Source organism: Parambassis ranga, chromosome 7 (genome assembly GCF_900634625.1).
Source record: "Parambassis ranga chromosome 7, fParRan2.1, whole genome shotgun sequence".
Lineage (NCBI taxonomy): Eukaryota > Metazoa > Chordata > Actinopteri > Ambassidae > Parambassis > Parambassis ranga.
In genome coordinates this window covers 10,967,520-10,979,735 of record NC_041028.1, presented here as the reverse complement: position 1 = coordinate 10,979,735, position 12,216 = coordinate 10,967,520, and positions in this window count along the sequence as shown.

Below are 12,216 nucleotides of genomic sequence, written 5' to 3'. Positions count from 1 at the left end.
TCAAGAAATGAGCAAGGTTGTTTCAAACCAAATACAATCAGTTGTGCACTCAGCATTACTGACAACATAAGCGCTGCGTCTGTATCTATGATTGTGCGACAGGAGTTGACCGTTAGCTGTGTTGGCATGCAGTCAATAATATGCAAAACATCCTATGAAATGTAATGTGCAGTTCATGACAGGAAGTGGAGGATGTAGAGTTTATGTATTGTTGTGTGTGATTTCTAAATATACATCAGCATCAAAAGAAATAAGGACAACAAACACAACTTTTTGGTGTAAATAATATAGAATACTAAGGTTCATTACATAAAAGGCATACATTTTAAGGTTGTTTGTGGTCACACTGAGAGTTTTTATAAACATTTGTAAAGTTTACTGAATGAATATTAAGGACTGAATGAGGAAAATGTTATTTATAGTTTGGCTTTAATTTATTCGCACAAACATTTTTTAATTGGTTTTTATGTGGGTGAGGATGAAAAGACAAAAGAATAAAAAACAAGTTATTTTTTGTGCTGGTCGCGTGGGAAACATCTTCATTCCATTTAAGAGCCTCATTTGCCTATGTATTGGCAAAATACCTGCTGTTTGTGTACACATGACCTCAGGTTGGTGGAGCAGCTGCCAACTACAAAGGCGAAGTAAATGCTTACACACACATACACACAAGGTGCTTAACGACACCTCACACATATAATACTATGAGAGTCTGAAGGGATGACAAAGCTGAGTGAAACTTGCTCATCATGCTCCTCCTCCTTGTGCGTCTCTTTGTCCACGTGTCTGGCACACACACTTACCAGCTCCTGGTGCCCTGCAGCTTCATACACCTGCCTGCCCTGCTAGAGGAGTGTCATGTTTCAACGATGAGGCAATGCCCAGCCAATGGGCTACGGTGAGAACGGTTAGGGAGTGTGGTGGGAACTCTCCTCCCATTTCTCCTCTCTCTACCTGGGAACTGAAGCAGCCTCAGGGAGGGGCAGCCCAGTCGCCTGCTGTCTGAATGAACACCAAACAAAAACTCTCACCAACAGGTGAGTTACACGAGTCACTGTTGGTTTTTCTCTCTATTCTTTTTCTTTCCCCCATCATTTTTTTTCTCATTCATGGCTGGCACACAGCTTTACATTTTGGCAGGATTGTAAAAAGGACAGAGGAAAACAAAACAGTCAAAGTGTGGGAACTTTTCCTGGTTCCTTTTTTCTTCTTCCAAGAGCTTTTATCAGTATTAACTCTGCTTACACAGGTATTTGTGCACCTGTGGCACGGGATTAGTGGATCAGCCTCTTCATTGTGTGTCAAAATAAGCACTGTGAATAATTTTTTTATTCCAGGTTTCCTGCCTGAAAACACATTTAATCATGAGCTGTACAGCTGTGAGGGCTTAGAATTTCAAAGCAAACTGTTTCACTTTAACAAAGTGTTTCAGTGAATCAGATTAAAGGAGCTGCCGATGCAGGTCATGTATGTTCATTTATTCATGATTTATGACAGAAAGATTTCAAATTGATCTTGTATCTTCCAGGCTAGTCATGACAAAGATCCGAGGACAACAACATAACAAAACTTGGATTTTATTTTTTAACAGCTGCAGTTGTCATTCTGCTTTTAAACCTCAGCTCAATGAATGCAAAATAAATGTTCCTTTCATAGGATTATATGAAGCAGCTAAGTAACAGCTACAGGACAGGATGGGCTCTCCTCTGCATACACAAGTTAAGCTGGGACACATAAGGGATTCTTGGAGAGGTCTTAACCGGTCAATCCAAAAAATAAAGACTAAAAAAAACTGCTCGGTCAGGATCATACAGCTTACACAGTGCTGCTACACTGTAGCATTAAACAGCTGGAGCTGATTTCTTTAGTCACTTGGCAACCAAGTGGACAGCTACATGTATAATGCTGCAGCACATTAGAATAGCCAAACCACATATATCTCTATAAATGTTTTTTTTTTTAATTCATTTTATTTTCAAAAGTGAAGAATGTGAAATTGTCTGTGGACACTATCCAACATGCATTTTCTTGTTGTTCTGTTTTTCAGACTCAGACTGAAATGCACTCAGGAGCAACACTGATTGGGCGTGCTGCTCGAACACATCTTTGTTTTTGGTGGTACCTTTGGCAAACAGCAGTGACAGTAAATTCCCGCTTCAAGAAATTCAGCAGCTAAATGTAAACTTCATCTTCTGTCTTTTACTGCTGTGTGATGGGCAAGTTGACCTCTTTTAACTCTGAGCTCTGAGCCCAGTGCTCAGTTTCCAGGGGTGAAAAATTGATAAAATATACAAACGGTTTGTTTGTTATGTGTGTGTCTGGGTATAAGTATGGACAAAGACCCTTCTATCAAAGGATCTGATGACAGGATAGACACCTAAGTGTGAAAAAATCTGCCCTCCTCTTTTACTGCAGCCCCCAGCAGAGCTACACCATCCACTCGACTGCCCAATAAAAACAAGTAAAGGGCTGACATTGCACTTCATTTAACACTGCATGCCCTTCACTCTGCCTCCTACTTAGGCCATTGTCATCCACAGGGACTTGGCTTTGTTGAGTGGTTCATGTTGTCCATAAACCAAAACTCCAGACAACAATAGATGGGCAGCTGTTTCCTGGGCAAGCAGTGTGTTTTGTGTCCTACAAGCAGGTGCTTTCTCATGATGTCATTTCGTAGTGTGGTTAATGTAGCATGAGTTTACAGGTGACTGAAGGCATCCCAGCTCATTCTGCTTTCTTGTGCTTCTGTGGCATTGATAAAAATGAAACAAACTATAACATGAATTTTGTTTTGTAATCTCTGAAGCACTTCATTCGTTTTACAAACTTCAAACTCCATCACGCCATCCCAGGCATGAGTGTGTAAATGGCTCAGTTGATTTGGGCTGGGTGAGGAGGACATGCACTCTTCAGAGGATCATTCGCAGCAACGTGTCAGGTGTCAGGTTTTGTCCAACAATTCCCTGGGGTAACTGTCACAGTGGGACATGACTTCATCCCACATGCTGGCTGAGTTCTGACTTATTTGACACTGTGTCACTGTAGTCCACAAAGAAGAAACATAGGTATCCTTGATCAGAAAAAAAGGCTGAAGGTGATTAAAGAGGGTGCTGTTTTTCTTTTTACTCTGCAGTTTGTATCAGTAGCAGTGAAGACAAACATGGTCTGTTTATCCCCTCTGTTTCAGCTCTGCTGCTTTCAAACTTGCCTTTCTTTGCCTATCCGACTGCTCCTTTCCTCTCCTTTTGTTCTTCGTCTTTCAGTCTTTGGTTTACAGCAGGTCCACAGGGGAGAGGGACATGTTTGCTCAGTCTCTCACTAGAAGGGGCTGGCAGAAAGCTGGCAATCACAAAGAGCAAATATGTTCATGCAAAGTCAACCGTACTGTGGGGAACTGAGCATTGTTTGTTGGCACAGAGATGGAGAATTTGGGGCAGCACCATGAACACGTGCCCCATATTTCATTTCATTTTACATAACATTGAATACACAAAAGGTCAAAGGTCAGTGTGGCTTCATGATGCTTTGCAAAAAAATAAAAGGTTCAACCAACAACTACTCAAGAGGTGAAATGCCGCTTTTTACCACCACACTTAAACCCAAAATGTTATACACGATATGAGGTCCATAAATGCTTTATCTTAACCAGACTAACTGGTTTGGTGACAGCTGACAGACTGGACAGGGCAGTCTGATTAGTTCTGCTGTCTCCTGCAGGAGCAGAGCAGCTTTTTTCTGCCCACTACAGCACCTATAGGTCTCAAGATAGAATAAACCTGCTGACCTGGTGAGACCAAATGCTTTTGTACAGTGAATGCTTATAAAGTTCTTATATTCTCTAAACCATTAAAGTTAATGTGAAAGATTTTAAATATTCTTTATTTGATGAAATACTGCTTTTATATGTGAATCCAAACACATATTGCACCTACTCACACTGACAAGCAATAAAAATGCTGTTTGCTTGAACAGTAAATGTACTAAGTAAACCTTGTTAGATTACTTTATGGTACACTTTAGAAAAAAGTGTCAGTCAGAAGGTACATTGTTTGCTTCTGTGGGTCCTACGAGAGAAATGTGTCACCTTGCAGTAATGTGTGACTTTACACACATGCACTGTTTTGAGTAAAACTGGATGCTATGTAATCCATTAGAGGTGGTAACAGGAGATAATTAGAGTACTGGTAGAGCTAATTCTGGGGTTATTTGTCATAGTGTGCGATACAAATAATAAGACACATGTTGCAAGGAAAGATAAGTTTAGTCTAAGTGAAACCTTTACAAAGAAAAGAAAAAACAGTTTACAGTCTTCAGTGAGAAGGGTGCCCCTTTATGTGCCTGCTTCTACATTCCCTCCCTGTCTGCCCTTAGAGGAAGTGACTTCTTGCAGCAGCACAAAAGTCTGCCACCTAATAAAGTTAAGGGGAAGTAAGCAAGAGAAAGCAAGGGGGACCAGAGGAGAAAGCACAGAGGACAAGGGTGTGAAAACACTCAGGGAGAACAGTTTTATGGGTCTGTGTTAATTGAAGTGATTTAAAAAAGAATCCCATATTCCTGGAGGGCTGAAGGAGACAACAGCGAGAGCTGAGGGGGAAAGGAAGACTGCTGTAAAACAGATGTTCTTCACTTTTACCCAGTGAACTGCTGAACAAAGACAGGCATGAAATTTGCATGTGATAAGATCATTACATACATATGATGCTGAAAAATGACTTTCTCACAGGAAGTAATCTGAAACATTGATAGCTTCTACATGTTCATGGACCCTTTGAAGCTTTCACATCAAATGCAGAGATGATAGGCGCACAACTGTTCAAGACACTTTGTGTTCTGTGTCTGTCTGTGTCAGCTCAAGGTCTCTCTTCAGCACGACAGCGCCGCCATTTTTAAGGCAGAGCAGACCCTCTATCTCTGGTTTTTGTTCTATGAACCTCCTGCTGGAAGCTGAGCTCTAAGACAAAGCCTTGTTTACACTAATGGCCCACTAGGCCTTTTGCCACAGAAACAAATAGCAGTGGGGGGAAGTCAATAGAATTTAACATTTTGACATTTTTCCTCCAGCTCTCAAAACCAATATTGACCCAGCTCCCCTGCATGGCTGTCTTTAGTCCAGGACTTTGGCATACAAATCAAGCCAATGCAGGCAGAACCGCAGGCAGCCAGTCGAGGGGTGAGGCCAACAATAGCCTGCCCAGGATGGGGCTCTCCCACAGGGCAGGCAGAGTGGCCACTGTCCCTGGTCTCAAGCTGGTCCACAGAGGCCCAATGTATGAAAGAGACCATGCTATCCCGCCCGCTTTAATGATTCCATCTGAGAGGACCAATTGTGTCTGTACTCCAGACCCTGCTGCTGAGTGAGGTAGACAAGTAGAAGGGACAGTGGGGGCGCTCACATGTGCAGAACAACCCCATAGCGGGCCAGTACTTCTCAAAGGCCAGATTACAATCAATTAGAGCCTAATGAGCGGGAAGCTGGTCTTGTAACCTGTTGCAGCAGGGTAGTTGTTTAGAAAGCTCCCAGTTGGCAGACACATCAATAACCTCTGAAATAGCTCCAGACTGAAAGCAAGACGCAGCAGGAAGTGCCTGAGTGCGTGGCCATCTATATCCGAGTGCTGCTTCTGTCGCTTTCCCATGTTGACTATGTGCAGAGGGAACAAACAGCAACACAACGTGTTATTCAAAAGCATAGCTTGTTCTGTGTATTTTCTACTTTCCTGGATTATTTTATTAGTCATTCAGCCATGATACCAAGGTTTATGGTAGCAGGTGGGTGAGAGTTCATGCAGAGCAAGCTAACAAAAAACACTGAAGGCTTTCATAAACATAGCAATCAACAGGTTCTTTAGCGTGTGTGTGAGCTCCCTTGTGGTGCGCCAGTGACCCTAAAAGGAGGACTTCAGTTTTCAGCAGAGAAAGGGCAGAGTGTGCGAGCATGTGTCACAGCCCAGCAGGAGTGCTCGTCCTCAGGCCGCTCTCACCTGTTGAGCCCTTCTCCCACAGGGGAGGTTCTTTACATGGCAGGTTGGCCCACAGCAGGGGAACAAAGGAAGGGTGGTATAAGAGAAGGTGAAACAGCAGGAGTAAAAGCTACATTCTGGCCTGAGGTGAAATCAGGAGACTTAAGGGAAGTGACTGCAGAAGTCCTCCAATCTTCCTCCTTACTTGACAATGTGTTCCTCACACATATATTGTTTCTTCACAGACTGAATCTGCATTTTTATTTTCTCCCAACAGATACTAGTACAGTTGATCCCATACTGTGTGTTACAGCATCAACTTCCAAACAGTGTGCAAAGTAAATTTCTATTGTTCTGTTTGCTTCTATTATACTGGATTAACACTTGTGCCTGCACCAGTACAAGTAAAGGCAGTTAGGGTTAGCATACATGAATACATACATACAAAATATACCTTAGTGCAACAGAGTGCAGGGCTAAAGTAGGCCTTAATAACTGCAGATTTGATTGAATCACTGCTCAGGATGCTTAGGATACACAGATTAGGGCGCTGACTGCACTTCATGTAATGCCTGACTCTAACATTCACACACTGGCAGTGCATTGCACACATACCTTCATCGTATTGCTCACTTCATATTAGCTGGGTGTCCACTGCAGGTCACACATACTTCCAGACCTCAATTTAACTATCAAGCAGCACACATTCACTGTCCTAATTGAAGTGTTAACTGAGTATTTGGAAGGAAACTTTGAGCTCATAAACTTCCTGGGAGCTGACAGAGGCTGACTCCATCTTTTCAGTGGGATGATATTAAAAAGATCTCATGGTTTTAAATCTTTGTCTCCACATGCCCCCCTTCTCATGCTGTGATATATGTGGGAACACTCACCAGCCCCAGCTGATCAATGTAATATATGATGCTGTTAGTTTCCTCATGGCGAGCAGTTGGGTAGCACCGGTCACCACTGTGTTGAAACACTTTTAATCAACCAGAACCTACTGTGAAAGCCTGAGCCCCACCCGGCTCCCTACCTGCCAAAACCAAGCATTTCTCCTCAGCAACCTCAAAGAGACGGCTAGTATTTAGTAATATTGTGTGGCAGTCCAGCAGATTCTACTATAATGTACCCACTGACAGCACTAACCTCTCACAACCATGCCACCCCCTTCTAAGGTTATATTACAACACAGCAGGAGCTCAGGGAGAGTGGAGGACGGGAAGCAGTGATTGTTTGCAAGTTCTCAAGACAAGCTGGCATGTTCCCAGGCTCAGTGGGGGTAGGCTTTCTCCCAGCATGCCATGCTCTGTGTAGTTTGATTAAAATTGAAGTACATAGAGTTGCTCAAGTATATGGTTTTTGTCAAGTCATTTCTTGACACTACTAATCACCCTATCTTCTTGAGTCAGAAGTGTCCACACATATAGAGCTTGCATTTTGACCCTAAAGACCCTCTGTGGGTTTCCCCTGTGTACTTACTCTAAGAAAATATCACTCAAAGCAAAACTGTGTCTGTGGTGAAAAATTACACCACACAGAAAAACTGACAGCATCTGAAGGTAGCTGTTCCATGATGCAATGATGCATGGCCAGTGTTTTGCAATATTAAGTATTTTTTCTGAGACAACACATCCACACAACATCACAGATGGTTGATAAACTGCAGGGCAGAAACTGTTGCCCGTTTGCATAGGCGTCGACCAGTATTGCAACACCGTCACAGTCCGCTGTGGTTTAACAAATGCAGAAGATGAGAACTTGCAGTGAACCCAGGGAGAGTAAAATGACATCACTATCATCAGCAGCATGGCCAAAAACTGCAGGTGTTTCTTCTGCTTGGCTCTTCTTCACACTTTGTGGAAATCACTAATGTCAGGTGGAATTTTTGTTTTTATATGTCTTACCTTAAAGCTGGAAGGTTCTTCAGGTGTGAAATCATTCAATGTGCAATGCAAATATTATTACTGAGGCATCGCCCAAAGCCTTCGTGGGTGTAGTAATGCAGTTCAGTGAAGTCTAATATGTGATACTGTAAATTATTTGCAAAGTAGAGACTTTTCCCTTTTTTTGCATCTTTTTAGTTTGGTGAGGCAGATTGCTTCTTCTGCAAGATTGTTTCTTTTTAATATCATGCTTTTGCAAGAAGCATTCTGATAGTTTGAAGCTAGCTTGTGATAGTGATAATAATGTGATGCTTTACACCATGTGTCAAACTCCCTAACAACCCTAACTGTTGGACAATATTAGATGTAAAATACCTACATACCGACTGTTTGCTTCAAAGAGCGACCAAATCCCAGTAACCAGGAGTAACCAACTGCGTGTGGACATTTTTATCTTCTTCTGACAATCTGAGCATGCAACCATAGCCTGAATATGTAGATTCAGTCTAAACTGATTATTCTACAGTAATAAAGGATCGTTGGAGCTGCCAGCATCAGGAATGCTGACCTCTGACCATTTGCTTTGGTTAGGCCTCATTAAAAAGGAGAACACATTAGCCAGTGCTTTTTCTTATACTCTTTTTGTTGTGGCAACTACCAAGCAAATAAGCTTCAACTTGCCTCTTGTTGCCTAAGCTCTCTCTTTGGCCTCTGGCATCATACATGTGAAGAGTCTCTTTCCTTGGAGAGCTACACTCCCCGAGACCCAGACGAGTACAGGAGCACTTGTCAGAGACCTGCCGTATTGTATCATGAATGGTGTGGCCTCAATACAAATTCTTCCACACTCTCAGGCGGCAAAGGCCAGCATTGACTGACTGGTTGTGTTAATTTAGCTGCCTTTCAGTCCTACTTGATCCACAGTCTTCTGGACCTCATTGGTGAAAGAGTTAAAAACATCTGAAGTGTCATTGCAAGAATGTGCCATTCAGCCTCCCAGCGACGCATCATTACCGAACGTCAGGCAACAAACAACCATCTGTGGTTAAACAAACCAGGGAGGTAAGCGCTGCAGTTTACCTCGCTACTCATTGATAACCTTGTACAGCGAAAGGTGGCAGGATAGAGTCGTTTAAACACAGTGGGTGATCCACATCAACAGGAAGCAAACAAGCTGCAGATTTGGAGGAGGAAATATGAGGCTGTTAAACCACAAATGGGTTGAGGAGTGACTGTTTGCTTTCTGCAGAAGGAGGACTGTGCCCTCTCAGTCATTCTGCCCAGTGACAAAGCGATGCGGAGGATAAGACTGAGGTTACTGAGGGGACGGCCCATGCCCTTGACACCCCAACGCCCACTCACACCAGCCAGCTGACTCAGATCCAGAGGGCAGCCAGGGTGCAGCACACACATGCAGACATTTGCCTGAGACTTGTGCAGACGTCTGGCCTAAGGTGCAGCTGCAGTGCTGCCCAGCTGATTTGTGATTTACATGTTGTTTTGACAAGGTTGCAAACTGTACCATAAGTTTTGTTCTTACTGGGGAGAAGACACCCTGAAACCAGACCTCACACTCATGTCAGACACTGACTTTAAAGATCACACTTTTACTAGAGATTAGATGCCACAGTAGCGCCACAGGTCACAGAAAAAATAGGAACATTTTAGGGTGAACTGTTCCTTTTATGTACTCACTTAACTCCAGTCTTGCACATAAAGCCTAAACAGAATGGAGACATGCATCCAGCTGGCCTTTGTACCCTCTTTGTTTGTGTGGTAGTCCTGAAATACTGTATGGGACAGTTCTGCTGGCCCCATGCATACAACAGTAGTCTTAATGGTTTGCATTTTTGCCAGTGGATCATGCATCCTGTCCATGCACCGGACCATGATTGTTTCAAACTCAGGCACTGAGAATAAATGAGGCTGCTTCTTGTAATGTGGCATGGAAGCTTTGGCGCTGAGTGGTGGATGGTGGATGTTTCCCAGCAGCACTGTGGAGGAGCTATGAGGAGAAGGTAAGAGATGTGCTGCTATGTGATTGGTTTCACCATTTCCTATTGTTCCCCTTGTCAGCGATAACCTCTGCAACCCGGGCCAAAAGAAGGAAGGCCATCGCTCCGGTTGTGGCAGTGGGCTTGTCAGCTCTTTGTCCTCTGATAACTTATTAACCCACAGAGTCGTCTGACAGAAGAATAATTTCTCACTTGGCTCGCCGTATGGTTAACTCAGAGTAAACAACTTTTCTGCAGAGACAGCAAGGAGGAAGCCAGACGTTGTCCAGGCACACAATTTTTCATTGAATTTCTATTTTAGAAGAAGACAGTAATTTCGTAGCCACTAATGATGGACTTATCTTTGCTCTGCTATGTAAACAGATCGACATTATAATTTTTACTATGAAAAATTCCTGTTTAAAACAGATGAAGTGAACAGTGTTAGCTGTCTTTCACTAATTAACCCAGCCGGTGAGGCCTGCAGGGCTGCAGACAGACCAGAGTCAGCCAGGGTCACCACACTCCTCAGGCACATTGCTGATGTCATGTGTCTTGCTGCCTTTATTGTGCAGTGTTCAGCTTCGCTAATGTGTAGGTCTCACTTGGCCTGCTTTACAATCACTTTAGCTGTTTCACTTCAAGGGAAAAAAAATGGACCAAATTGTTTTACGTGCAAAGAACTCAGACTGCCTGAAGACAACAGACTGAAAGAAGCATTCAAACAGCTGTTTGGAGGGCTAAAAATACCTTTGACACCAGCTAATGTGCAATGATGTGGTTGCATCCCTAACAGAGGGAAATGAAGCAATGGAGATGGAACCAATAGGCTTCATCAGAGAACTTGTGAAGAGCAGAGTGGCTTTCCACACTATGAAAGAATTGTTTGTGGGTTTAGTTGTAGGCTTCTTCAACGCTCCCAGAAAGTCTGCTCAATTTCCTATCAAGACTAGTTCTAGAGTGGAAAGATGACAGACTTTAAAACGTGTATTACTCTGACCTTATTTCACCTCTGAGCAGTGTCATTTATGCAAACACAGGCTACTCACAACCAGGTAGAAACATGTCTCCAGAGACTGAAGGGGATCAAAACTAAAAAGCTGTAAATGACAATGAAATACTACAGGACACATTTCTGTGAATCATCTGATTTCAGCACTGATGACATAACTGCATTTTGTACATTCTCTACAGAGAAATACAGCAGAGCCAATGGCATCACATGGGATTAAATGAATTTCCTCCCAGATTAAAAACATTTGGAAAAGGAAAAAATATAGGCAAAAAAAGTGGAAAAATAAATATTCTAAATTTCCTTGGTTGTGAAGTCAACATGTGTCTGCACTGATCCACCAATTAGAGAAAATCAGGTCTGATCATGTGACTGTGTTAACATCATGGTGAGTTTTAAAACACCTCAGAAGCTTTAATGGCTTTTTTATGTTGCATTACATTTAGAAAGAAATGGTTAAAAACGTTTAGCTCCACCAGGGGCCACGGCTGTTTGACGGCTGTCTTTGAGACACCTGTAGAGCTTCATGTGAGTCAGTTTGGTGTCAAACAGTGGTTGTTAATCGCCATCTTGTGGCGTAATGACGTACTGCATGCTTACGTCGAGGTAACTGAGGTCGCCCCACCGTTTATTTATGATTATTTTATCCTAAAGAACAGATATGTGGGGTGTTCGTATCCAATTTTAATGCCAAAAAGTCGTAAAGGTTTTCCTGAACGAGGCCTGTGGGAGTAATGAGCTGAAGCTGAACCATCCTACTCTGTTTGCACCACAGCCAGGAAGCAGTCTGATGCCGCGGCCTTGGGTTCAGTCTTAATCCTGGAAAGAAGACCTGGAGGATTTTACATGATCTCGGTGGCCAGTGACATTTGAGGTGAGGCGATAAAGTTGTTGTTAGCTCGCTTGATCAAATCTCACCATTGTGAGGACGCACAGATGCGCTAATCCTTCTGCAGACTGTCTGCGTGTTTTAAACCTTATAACTCGGGACTCGACTAGTTGCTGGTGTTTCTAAAATTGTATTAATTTCTATCATGTTAAACTTTCCTTGTTAAACAAGAATTTGAGTTCAGTGTGGAGAGGGACTAGCCTTCATAAAAACATATGTTAAAAATAACTGATTGATTTATAGGCGAAACAATTAAAATCCCAGATATGAGGTTAACGAGATGAAAATGTGACCAAATTACACAAAATTATGCATTTTGGAACAACTTATTGTGAGATTAAGGTGCTATAATACAACATGTGAACATTAATTTTATTTTTGAATAAAGGAAAAAGTCCTTTTCTTTATTTATTGGCTGCTAATGATACTAAACACATTGAAAGTGAAACAGTATCACAGCCCATTGAATCCACAG